Here is a 12673-nt window from a genome sequence, read left to right as displayed (position 1 = left end):
ATTCTTACCCATCCTAGCTAATAGCCATTTATGGACTTAGCCACCATGAATTTATCCAGTCCCCTTTTAAACATTGTTATAGTCCTAGCCTTCACAACCTCCTCAGGTAAGGAGTTCCACAAGTTGACTGTGCGCTGCGTGAAGAAGAAATTCCTTTTATTTGTTTTAAACCTGCTGCCTATTAATTTCATTTGGTGACCCCTACTTCTTGTATTATGGGAATAAGTAAATAACTTTTCCTTATCCACTTTCTCAACATCATTCATGATTTTATATACCTCTATCATATCCCCCCTTAGTCTTCTCTTTTCCAAGCTGAAGAGTCCTAGCCTCTTTAATCTTTCCTCGTATGGGACCCTCTCCAAACCCCTAATCATTTTAGTTGCCCTTTTCTGAACCTTTTCTAGTGCTAGAATATCTTTTTTGAGGTGAGGAGACCACATCTGTACACAGTATTCGAGATGTGGGCGTACCATGGATTTATATAAGGGCAATAATATATTCTCAGTCTTATTCTCTATCCCCTTTTTAATGATTCCTAACATCCTGTTTGCTTTTTTGACCGCCTCTGCACACTGCATGGACATCTTCAGAGAACTATCCACGATGACTCCAAGATCTTTTTCCTGACTCGTTGTAGCTAAATTAGCCCCCATCATGTTGTATGTATAGTTGGGGTTATTTTTTCTAATGTGCATTACTTTACATTTTTCCACATTAAATTTCATTTGCCATTTTGTTGCCCAATCACTTCATTTTGTGAGATCTTTTTGAAGTTCTTCACAATCTGCTTTGGTCTTAACTATCTTGAGTAGTTTAGTATCATCTGCAAACTTTGCCACCTCACTGTTTACCCCTTTCTCCAGATCATTTATGAATAAATTGAATAGGATTGGTCCTAGGACTGACCCTTGGGGAACACCACTAGTTACCCCTCTCCATTCTGAGAATTTACCATTTATTCCTACCCTTTGTTCCCTGTCCTTTAACCAGTTCTCAATCCATGAAAGGACCTTCCCTTTTATCCCATGACAGCTTAATTTACATAAGAGCCTTTGGTGAGGGACCTTGTCAAAGGCTTTCTGGAAATCTAAGTACATTATCTCCACCGGATCCCCCTTGTCCACATGTTTGTTGACCCCTTCAAAGAACTCTAATACATTAGTAAGACATGATTTCCCTTTACAGAAACCATGTTGACTATTGCTCAACAGGTTGTTTTTCTATGTGTGTGACAATTTTATTCTTAACTATTGTTTCGACTAATTTGCCCGGTACCGACGTTAGACTTACTAGTCTGTAATTGCCGGGATCACCTCTAGAGCCCTTTTTAAATATTGGCATTACATTAGCTAACTTCCAGTCATTGGGTACCGAAGCCGATTTAAAGGACAGGTTACAAACCTTAGTTAATAGTTCCGCAACTTCACATTTGAGTTCTTTCAGAACTCTTGGGTGAATGCCATCTGGTCCCGGTGACTTGTTAATGTTGAGTTTATCAATTAATTCCAAAACCTCCTCTAGTGACACTTCAATCTGTGACAGTTCCTCAGTTTTGTCACCTACAAAAGCCAGCTCAGGTTTGGGAATCTCCCTAACATCCTCAGCCGTGAAGACTGAAGCAAAGAATCCATTTAGTTTCTCCGCAATGACTTTATCGTCTTTAAGCGCTCCTTTTGTATCTCGATCGTCAAGGGGCCCCACTGGTTGTTTAGCAGGCTTCCTGCTTCTGATGTACTTAAACATTTTGTTATTATCTTTGGAGTTTTTGGCTAGCTGTTCTTCAAACTCCTCTTTGGCTTTTCTTATTACACTCTTGCACTTAAGTTGGCAGTGTTTGTGCTCCTTTCTATTTGCCTCACTAGGATTTGACTTCCACTTTTTAAAGGAAGCCTTTTTATCTCTCACTGCTTCTTTTACATGGTTGTTAAGCCACGGTGGCTCTTTTTTAGTTCTTTTACTGTTTTTCTTAATTTGGGGTATACATTGAAGTTGGGCCTCTATTATGGTGTCTTTAAAAAGGGCCCATGCAACTTGCAGGGATTTCACTTTAGTCCCTGTACCTTTTAACTTTTGTTTAACTAACCCCCTCATTTTTGTATAGTTCCCCCTTTTTAAATTAAATGCCACAGTGTTGGGCTGTTGAGGTGTTCTTCCCACCACAGGGATGTTGAATGCTATTGTATTATGGTCACTATTTCCAAGCGGTCCTGCTATAGTTACCTCTTGGACCAGCTCCTGTGCTCCACTCAGGATTAAATCTAGAGTTGCCTCTCCCCTTGTGGGTTCCCATACCAGCTGCTCCATGAAGCAGTCATTTAAAGTATCGAGAAATTTTATCTCTGCATTTCGTCCTGAAGTGAAATGTTCCCAGTCAATATGGGGATAATTGAAATCCCCCACTATTATTGGGTTCTTAATTTTGATAGCCTCTCTAATTTCCCTTAGCATTTCATCATCACTATTACTGTCCTGGTCAGGTGGTCGATAATAGATCCCTAATGTTATATTTTTACTAGAGCATGAAATTTCTATCCATAGAGATTCTATGGAACATGTGGATTCGCTTAAGATTTTTACTTCATTTGAATCTACACTTTCTTTCACATATAGTGCCACTCCTCCCCCTGCACGACCTGTTCTGTCCTTCCGATATATTTTGTACCCCGAAATGATTGTGTCCCATTGATTGCTCTCAGTCCACCAGGTTTCTGTGATGCCTATTATATCAATATCCTCCTTTATCACAAGGCACTCTAGTTCACCCATCTTATTATTTAGACTTCTAGCATTTGTGTACAAGCACTTTAAAAACTTGTCCCTGTTTATTAGTCTGCCTTTTTCTGATGTGCCAGATTCTTTTTTATGTGACTGTTTATCATCTGATCCGGCCCTTACGTTATCCTCTTCTGTACTCTGCTCCTGACTATAACCTGGAGATTCTCTATCATCAGGCTCTCCCCTAAGAGAAGTCTGTGTCCGATCCACATGCTCCTCTGCAGCAGTCGGCTTTCCCCCATGGGATGGCGTGAGGGAATCTCCCCATGGGGGTCCCCATGGACATTCACTTCCCCCCTCACAGATTGTACCATGGACTGGAATGACCTGCCCTGTTCTTAGAGTTATATTTTTAAGCCTAAAATTACCTTGTTTGGAAGGGAGAACAAGCTGATATGCTACAAAATAATAAGAGCACAGAGAGAGAAGGCCAGCCAGGCCCTGGCTCATAATAAAAATAGAAAGGGGAACTTAATGAAATTCAAATGCAAGTGAACAAACAGCATGTAATTAACCCATGGGATTAATTGTTTCAAGGTCTTAATGAGGTAAATAGATTTGCACGGTTTAAATAAAGGATTAGACATGTATGAATTAAAATAGACTCTACAATTACACCAGATAGGATAACAGTTACAAGAGTTTGTGATCCTCAAGTCGTCAGAAATTTCCCCCATGACAGTGGTATTACATGTATATCATTATAGGTTTATTCTTGCTTTTCTCTGAAGGATCCAGCATTAGCCACTGGCCTTTTCAAAGACAGCAGTTCCTATGTGAACTTTAAATGCAATTAATAATCTTATGCAGAATATACACAATGTGTCTGTAGTGTCAGTCTACATTTTGCCTATCTGGTACATCTCCAGCAGTCTTGTTATGAAGTAATGAATTTAGCCTGAGACTGAAAGTACGAAGTGTTGTGTTAAAGAGGAGATGGGCAAACTTTTTGGGCCAAGGGCAACATCTGGGTGGGGAAATTGAATGCAGGGCTGGGGCAGGGGGTTGGGGTGTGGGAGGGGGTGTGGTGTGCAGGAAGGGGTTCAGGGAAAGGGATTGGGGGAGAGGAAGGGTGCGGGGTGTATGAGGGGGCTGAGGGCAGGGGTTGGGGTGCAGGAGGGGTGTGGACTGTGGGAGGCTCAGGGGCTCAGGGCAGGGATTTGGGATACACAGGGGTGCAGGGTGCAGCAGGGGGCTCAGGGCAGGGGGTTGGGGTGCAGGAAGGGTGTGGGGTGTACAAGGGAGCTCAGGTCAGGGAGTTGGGGTGCAGGAGGGGTGCACGGTGCAGGCAGGGGGCTTAGGACAGGGAGTTGGGGGGAGGGGTGCAGAAGGGGTTTGGGCTCTGGGGTGGCAGTGGCACGCACCAGGGCCAGGGCAGGCTCCCTGCATGCCTGCCCTGTCCCCGGACCCACGCTGCTCCAGGAAGCACTGTGGCCCCTGCGAGAGGGGTGGAGGGCTCCGCATGCACTGCCCTTGCCGTGCCTCCAGGTACTTCCCCCAAAGCTCCCATTGGCCGTGGTTCCCCGTTCCCAGCCAATGGCAGCTGTGTGTGTGTGTGTGTGGGGGGGTGGCGGGGGGCTGGTGCCTGGAGGCAAGGGCCTGGGGGCTGCAGGGATGTTGGGCCAGCCGCTGCTGGGGGGCAATCCCGCGGGCCAGATTGAAAGCCCTGATGGGCCGGATCCGGCCCAAGGGCCATAGTTTGCCCACCCCTGTGCTAAAGCCAAAAGAAAATAAGAATGATCAATCATATCAGAAGTTTAAGTAATATTAATAAGTAGGGCAGTTTGTATGTAGCTGACATAATTCTGCATTTCTACTAACAGATAAAAAAAATGTTTCACTGTGTTTAATTATGCACTCCCATTAGGGCAGTGGTTCCCAAACTGGGCTTCGTAAAATGTTACAGGGGGTTCTTGGGAAAAAATTCCCTAATGGCAGACAGCTGTCCCTAGGGATCCTGAGCAGCACGGGGTCAGCAGCGCAGAGCTCCTGGACTTCCAAGAGCTAAACGGATCAAAGCAAGCATATCTATCATACTGAGGAGATTTAAACTTCAAGACTCCTTATAAGAAATGGAAAGGGAGGTGAATATTTTTTGCTGTTTTTAAAATTAAATAGGCAGCTAGTGTTGTTTTTAAAATTATTATGAAAAACAAGTTTAAGCTTTGTTGTAATTTGCATTGTTTTCCTGGACTGCTCAAGACCTGAATGCTTGTGTAGGAGGAACTCTTTGAGTTGGCTTCTTAAATACCTTCCTGCTGTTTCACATCTGATACTCCTTGATGAAACCTGGGAGCCTTGTCTGATAACAGGCTTATTCAAAGTGACACAAGCTACGAAAGTGAGAGTTTGGAAGTGTGTTGCCGTTTTCATAATGTAATAAAAATACTATATAAATGCTAAGTAATAATAAATAGTGTGTAATTAGGATATCATAAAAACAACGTTTGTTTCCAAGATCACTGCTTTTATAATTTATACTCAGGTCAAGGAGAATATCCCTGGAAATATTCATATTTAGGAGGGGGTTCCCGAGACTTGACATCTTAGTGAAAGGGGGGTCACAGGTTGTTAAAGTTTGGGAACCACGGCATTAGGGTGACACATTTTTAATGGTACAAGTCGCTTTGGAATAAGAGTCTTGTTTTCAGTGGACTGCACCATTACACTAGTAGAAGTGAGCTCTTTGAGACTATTGTATGTTTGTACGGTGCCTAGCAAATGGAGCCCAACTTAATTGTGGCCTTTAGGAAGTATCACAATAAAAAAGTTAAACAATAACAAAAGACTGCTGTGTGCAAAACCAAACTGGCACTTTGTGAGGCAGAGCTGATGCAGCCTGTTAATTTGGAGTGATATATACACACACTGTGCTATCTCAGGGTTACTTTAATTGTTGTTCTTGTTCCTTGCTGAAATAAGACATTCAGATTGGAAGAATTTGGTTACTCTTTGGGCTTGGCTACACTTGCAAGTTAGAGCACATTAAAGCAGCTCCGGGCGCCTTAGCTCACTACCCGTCCACACTGGCAAGGCATGTAGAGCACTCTGAGTTCAGGACTAGAGTGCTCCTGGTATTCCACCTCGGCAAGAAGATTAACTCTTGGTGTGCCTTGGCTGAAATGCCTGGGTGTCAGTGTGAACGAGGTGTTGCATTACTGCGCTCTGATCACGCTCCGGAAACATCCCATAATCCTCTTAAGTCAAGTAGCCACTCTTGTCATTGTTTTGGAATTGCTGTAGGAATGAGGATATGCCCTTTGAAAGCTCCGTTTCTGACAGCCGGCATGCTTATCTACTCCAAGACAAAGCAACCATTACTGTGGAATGCTGTGTGTGAGAGAGAGAGGCAGGGGGGAAAAGGGGGTCTGCTGCTCTCTGAACTTACAAGACAGCATGCTGACATGCTCTCAGCCCCCCCAAAACCCACCCTCTCTTCCCCCCACATACACACAAAACACTCCCTGTCACACCCCACCCCACCCCCGCCCATTTGAAAAGCACATTGCAGCCACTTGCATGCTGGGATAGCTACTATGGAGTGCACTGCTCTGTGGCCATTTCAAGAGCTGCTAATATGGCCACGCCAGTGAACTTGCAGCTGTCAGTGTGGACAGATTGCAGCGCTCTCCCTACTGTGCTCTATGAAGGCTGGTTTAACTCAAAGCACTCTACATCTGCAAGTGTAGCCATGCCCTTAGTGTATGGAAAACAGAACATTAGTATGCTGTTAGGCCATATGTTAGCACAACTAAGGTGAGGTGTGGTTATGGCTGTGTTAATGCCCTATTGTGTCAGTATGGCTATATGTTGATTAATGTTATTTCTCTACTATCTCTTGATAACTGTGGAATTAAGGTGCTGCTATGTTCAGAAAAGTAATGCCATTTGATGGCACTTTTTTCCGGCTTCCATTATGGTAATGCCATTTGATGGTCCATAGAGATTTCATGGCAGCAGTACAGGAAGGAGGAGTGGAGGACCAGCAGTGAAACAACTGAGGAATGAAAATCAGAAGACATGGGGAGCTTCACACAAAGCAAAAAGAAACCATCAAATGAAGCTACATCAGCCTGTGACAAGCTTTGAGACTGCCTAGATCCAACCAAACTGTGTGTGATAATTCATTATGATTTATTATTTGGGGAGCATCGGCAACACCCCCTTCCTCTATACAAATTCTTCCATCTCTTCTTTTACAGAGCTTGAATGCCTTATTTGTACATGGTGCTATAAAAACACTGAGAAGACTTATCCTGATCCAAAGAGATTTGAATCTAATTTGGATGGATAGAGTGTGTGGAATAACAGTGCAAGATTGAATGGAGACCTTCTCTGTGGGCAGCTGGCATTGGAACTCAGTGGGTTGTAAGAAGCAAAGAGCAGGTGGCCAGCCCATGGAATTGTGGCTGTTTCAAGCAGAAAGGACCAAATGCTGAAACATGTGCATGGAAGAAGACAAAAAGAGATTGCGGAGCATATGAAACAAGCAGAGGCACTGGAGGGGATGGAAGAAGAGAAAAGTAGGTGGGAACAGTCGTGACAAGCTTGGAAGTTGAAAACAACTAGTTTGTATTTGACACTAGGAAAGGGATAGAAAATAAGACAAATTTTCATAATGCCACTATATAAATCCAGAGTACATCCACACCTTGAATTCTGTGTGCAGTTCTGGTCTTTCCATCACAAAACAGATACATTTGTATTGAAAAAGTCAACAAAATGAACAACTTTCACATGAGGAGAGATTAAAAAGACTAGAACTGCTCATCTTAGAAAAGAGATAACTAAAAGGAGATATGATGGAGGTCTATAAAATCATGAATGGTGTGGAGAAAGTGTATAAGGAAGTGTTATTTACCTCTTCACATAACACAAGAACTAGGAGTGACTCGATGAAAAGATTAGGCATCAGGTTTAAAACAAACAAAAGAAAGTGCTTCTTTATACAATGCATAGTCAACCTTTGGAACTTGTTGCCAGGGTATGTTGCGAAGGCCAAAACTATAACTGAGTTCAAAAAAGAGCTAGATAAGTTTATGATAGGTCCATCAATGGCTGTTCACCAAGATGGTCAGGGATGTAACCCTTAAATCTCTGACTAGCAGAAGCTGGTATAATGGACAACAGGGGATGGATCACTCAAAAATGCCCTGTTCTTTTCATTCCCTCTGAAGCATCTGGCACTGGCCACTGTTAGAAGACAGGACACCGTCTGACCCAGTATGGTGTTCTTCTGTTCTAATTACTGGAAGTTAGGAGTGATTTTGTGTAACTATTTTCAGGCCAGGTCCTCGGTGGGTGTACATTGATTAATGGGACTATGTTAATATGGCTATATCACCAGTTGAGGATATGGCCCTTTGTGCTTTTAATTATGTTCATGTCAAGATGCCCTTTTCCTTTGTAGGTCACAATCAAACATTTATCAAGTGGTAGTGATAGGAATGAGCAGGGGATTAGGATGCTAAACCCGACCATACTGCAGATAAGAAGCATTGAACAGATACTGAGATTCTTGCATCATCAACAATCTTGTCAACATCAACAATTTATTATTAAAGACGACAAATACTGACTGAAGCAGAGCACTGGCCATTTTTTTTCCTTTATGGGCCAGTACCTTTGGATTTTGTTGACTGCAAACAGCTGGTGCTATTAAGCCTTGCTACATACCTTCTTCTTAAAAAATGGAATTCTGAGTGATAGGGATATATCCCTCTATTGACATTTTGAAGTGTGGTGACTTTTCAGTGAAAGAACAGAGATAATAAATTTGGTTCTTCTGCTTGCATAAACTAGCATTTGCACAGCACACTTTGAATACAGTACCTACCCCAGTAATACCACAAAGTATTTGGACTAGAACTGTGTGAAATTTTTTGACTGAAACATTTTTCAGCAAAAAATGCAGATTCAGTGGCACTGAAACATTTCACAAATTTGTATTAATCTTAGTGAATTGTTTCAGTCAAAACGTGTTCCCCTCCCCTCCAAAAAAAATCCTCCAAAAAAACATTTGTTCTGACATTTTCCAGAAGAAACGTTTTTGATTTTAGCATTCAAATTTATTTTTGATTTTGAAATTTCCTTTCAGTTTTTTTAAAATTGAAATGTAATAACTTGCTTTAAATTAAAATGAAACATTTGATTTTGGGTGGAACAAAATGTTTAGTTTGACCTGAAATGATATTTTTTGCCCTTTTGATTAGCTGAAACTTTAGACAAAAATCATTTTTGGTTTGACCCACATGATTTTTTTTGAAATTGCCAGTGAACTGAAAAATCCGTTATTCATTATCCACCCAGCTCTAATTTCACAAGAGAATTTCCCAAGTAGTGCAGCCTAGTAGTCTGTGCCTTACAGAGTACGTCTACACTGCCATGTCAGCTGACTTGGGCTAGGGCTGTGGGGCCATAAAATTGCAGTGTAGGTGCTTGGGCTCGGGGACCCTCCGCACGGTTCGGGTCTCAGAGCCCAGGCTCCAGTCAGAGCCCAAATGCCTACACTGCAATTTTATAGCCTCACAATTGCAAGCCTGAGTTAGCTGACACAGGATCAGCTGTGGGTGTTTTACTGCAGTGTAGACATACCTATAATGACCAATGTTAAATGATTCAGAGCATGGCACAAATCCCTTATATTTATTTGATCCTACACTGTTGAAGTCAATAGGTATTTTCTCACTGACTTCAATGAGCACATGTTCAGGCCCACTGAACCTAATTGCACCATGGGAGGAGGAACAGATTTCATCCTCACTCTATCTGCTTATGTCTTGAAGCATGAAGACTGAAAGCACTTGAAAATTTTATACTAGCTACTGAAACTGCAGATCACTTTAATCCCGTCACAATTTTATTAAGATGATGACCCCTCTATCAGAATGGCATAGCAAAGATCAAACAATGACAGCTATGATTACAGGTTCATATGCTTCTGCATGAGGGGAGGCTGCTTCAACTGCCATCAAATATGGTTATTTATAAATCTCATGCTATTTTAAAAACCAAGAACTGGACCAGGAAGGAAGAAAAGGACAAAAAAGCTGGCTTCAGAGTCTGGTGTTCTATGTATCCCATGTAATCCACAGACCTTAATGCACTTTGTCAATATTAATTAATTTAAGCCTAACAACGCTTGTAGAAGGTAAGCAGTATATCCCCGTTACAGATCAGGAAACTAAGGCACAAGAAAGTTTTAGTTGCTTGCCAAAGTCACGCAGTAGATTGGTGTCTGAGCCAACAATGAAATTCCAAAATGCTAGCTCCCAGTTCTGTTTTTTTGAACCAGCAGACCAAACTTAAGATGGGTTTAATAATGTGAAACTATTTATAATAGTGGTATTTTAGTGTGTGTATGCAAGCAATTAAATAATAAAAAGCAACTGAATAGTACTACATCCATAAAAACATTTTAGCGTTTGTATTTTATGGCCCATTCAGTATCTACTGGTATGGAAATGTGTTAAAATTCTGAGGGCTGAGTTTTCAACAGCCCAGAGCCAGTCACAAGTGTATTCACAGTTGCCTCACAGACTGACCATTTGCAAACTGCTTGTTTGTATGTTCAAACACAGTAATTGTGTGTGCAAATAGAATGCACATTTAGATCACAGCCCTGGAATATGGGATTTTAAAAAAATCAGGTCCTAAGCATTTAAAATTTTTTTTATTAAAAAAAATAGTAAAACTCAACTGATTGTTTATGAACCTCTTGAAAACTATTGGATTATTTGGATCAGAGGATTAGTACCTGTATATACGATGTTGTCCACAAAGTATTAAGTACCATAATTAAGGACCCACTACACAACTACAAATCCTATTACACTTCCTGAAGTGTAGTCTGCCACATATCCTGGATGCCCCTTTAGCAACTGACTACTCTAAGTCATGTATGGGGGTGATAGTATTTGGATCAGTCAAGGAAGCATGTTGAACTTATGCAGTCCATGTGAGCTGTCTTTTGCTGCTTGCTCTGTGTTTAAAACACTTACATACGAGTCATTTATAACCTCTTGTTAGGAACCAGAGCTCTCCCTATTTTTGTTTAAATGATTCTGTGGCTCAACTTGGATTTGAAAATCCAATTAGGTGCCTAGATGCATCTTTAGATGCCTAAATACCATTAAAAATCTGGCCCAGAGAGACAGTGCCTGTGTAACTGGGCCTGAGTCTCTTCCATGACATCACAGGGTGCTAACTGCAGAGCATCTTTTTTTAACCTGATTTTTATTGGATCGTGTTCCTTTCTACCTGTTGCATATCTCATATGTCTGAACAATTCTTCTATGGATGGACAGCTGGTAATTTGATTTGCTCTTCAAATTTGTTCTATCTGTTTTATAGAAATGCCTTTTCTCCTCCTTACTAGGTAGTTCCACATTCTGCTTAAACTGTATACAGCTCTTCGTATCACAGAGTGCTCTATTCCTCATTTAGACTCGGCCAAGATGAATCACATCTGCAGCAAACCACCTCCCTGGGAGTGTGTTAATCCCATTTTTCCATTTACAAAAATGTTCTCCAAAATGAAATCTTTTCCTTGAGGTATCTTGCATTTACTCCAAATTGGCTATTTAAAGTAAGAAACTGTGGTGTTGCATCTCTGTATACTTGCTCTCATAAGTATTTCACTTCTAATTATATTGGAATAACTAGATCCTAGATCTTGATCAGCATCAACTGTGCTTTTCATACTTGACTCACTTCCAAGAATGAGGCCAGGAGTAGCCTTGGATTCTGTCTGGCTGCATAAGGAAACAATTCTGCTCTAAAACTAACAATGTGTTTTTTACGTAGTCAGTATCCTATTCAATATCAAAGTAATCAAAATCTCCCAATATCAATGTTCTGGGCTCATGAGAAAATAATTTTACATGTAAGAGACCTTTGTGAACTGATTTCTCTAATGTTGGAGGTACAATATAGAATTTCCAGTCTCCCCTGACCAACTTAAATGTTCGTTTCTACTGGATCAAGCAAATTTAGTTTCCAAGTCCAGCAAGTTTCATCAGAAAATATTCACAGCATTTCTTTCTGCAGCTTTGATATAATCTCACTGCCACTTCAGCTCCATTTTCTCAACCCTTCCCTAAATTAGATCTGCATCCAATCACATCACACTTGAAAACTGTAATTCTCTGCCAGCAGACTGACTGTGTTGCATACTCCTAGCATTCGTACAGGATGGAAGTGTAGTGTGATGAGTGGAAGTGAAGGAGAGTAACATTTCAGGAGGTTTTCATGGGATGCTATTTGGATGGGATGCTGGGGGCTCAAGAATACAAGTTGGGACCAGGCTGCTACCGCTGTCTCTAGAATCTCAGCGTATTTACTAAAACTCCCTTTCCTACAACTCTGCTTGCTTGCTGCATCACTTCTTAATAACAAAACAAGACAACTTTTTCTTTACACCTAGGCTGTCTTGTTTTACTGTGTCATTGTGTTAACCCCGGGTTATAGTATGTTGGGCTCATCTCTGTTTGTCTCCATCACTAATCTTAAAACATTGTCCAGATGAATTGACATGGAAATGAGAATATCATGTTCCTTAACAATGGTGTAAATCGGGAATAACTTTAATGGTGTCAGTGAATTTAAAGAGTAATAAAATTGGTATAAGAGAGAGGAGAATCACTAATATTAGAAGGCCTGTTATTGTTAAACCTTATGCTTTACCATAGCATCCAAAGGTCCCACTCAGGGTTGGGATGCCATTGTGCTGGTTGTTGTACAGAGACAGACTGTTTCTCATCTGGAGAAGTTTTCCAATGAAGAGAAGGGTACCCACATTTTGAAACCCTGAGACAATGATAGGCAAGCTAGTCAAGACAGTGAGCAAATGGTGGCCAACTAGATGATCTGGTGGCCAGATGATCTCTGGCCTTAA

The 12673-nt window shown here is 41.4% G+C and overlaps 1 protein-coding gene across 1 annotated transcript in view; it reads right to left on the bottom strand.

The window, feature by feature from the left end:
- The window catches only part of ZCCHC24 (zinc finger CCHC-type containing 24), a 162228-nt gene that overhangs the window by 8369 nt on the left and 141186 nt on the right, over positions 1-12673 (bottom strand). The window lies entirely within an intron of this gene.

Source organism: Mauremys reevesii, linkage group 7, assembly GCF_016161935.1.
Source record: "Mauremys reevesii isolate NIE-2019 linkage group 7, ASM1616193v1, whole genome shotgun sequence".
Lineage (NCBI taxonomy): Eukaryota > Metazoa > Chordata > Testudines > Geoemydidae > Mauremys > Mauremys reevesii.
Note: the sequence above shows the minus strand (reverse complement) of the source record. Positions and strands in the feature narration are given on the sequence as shown.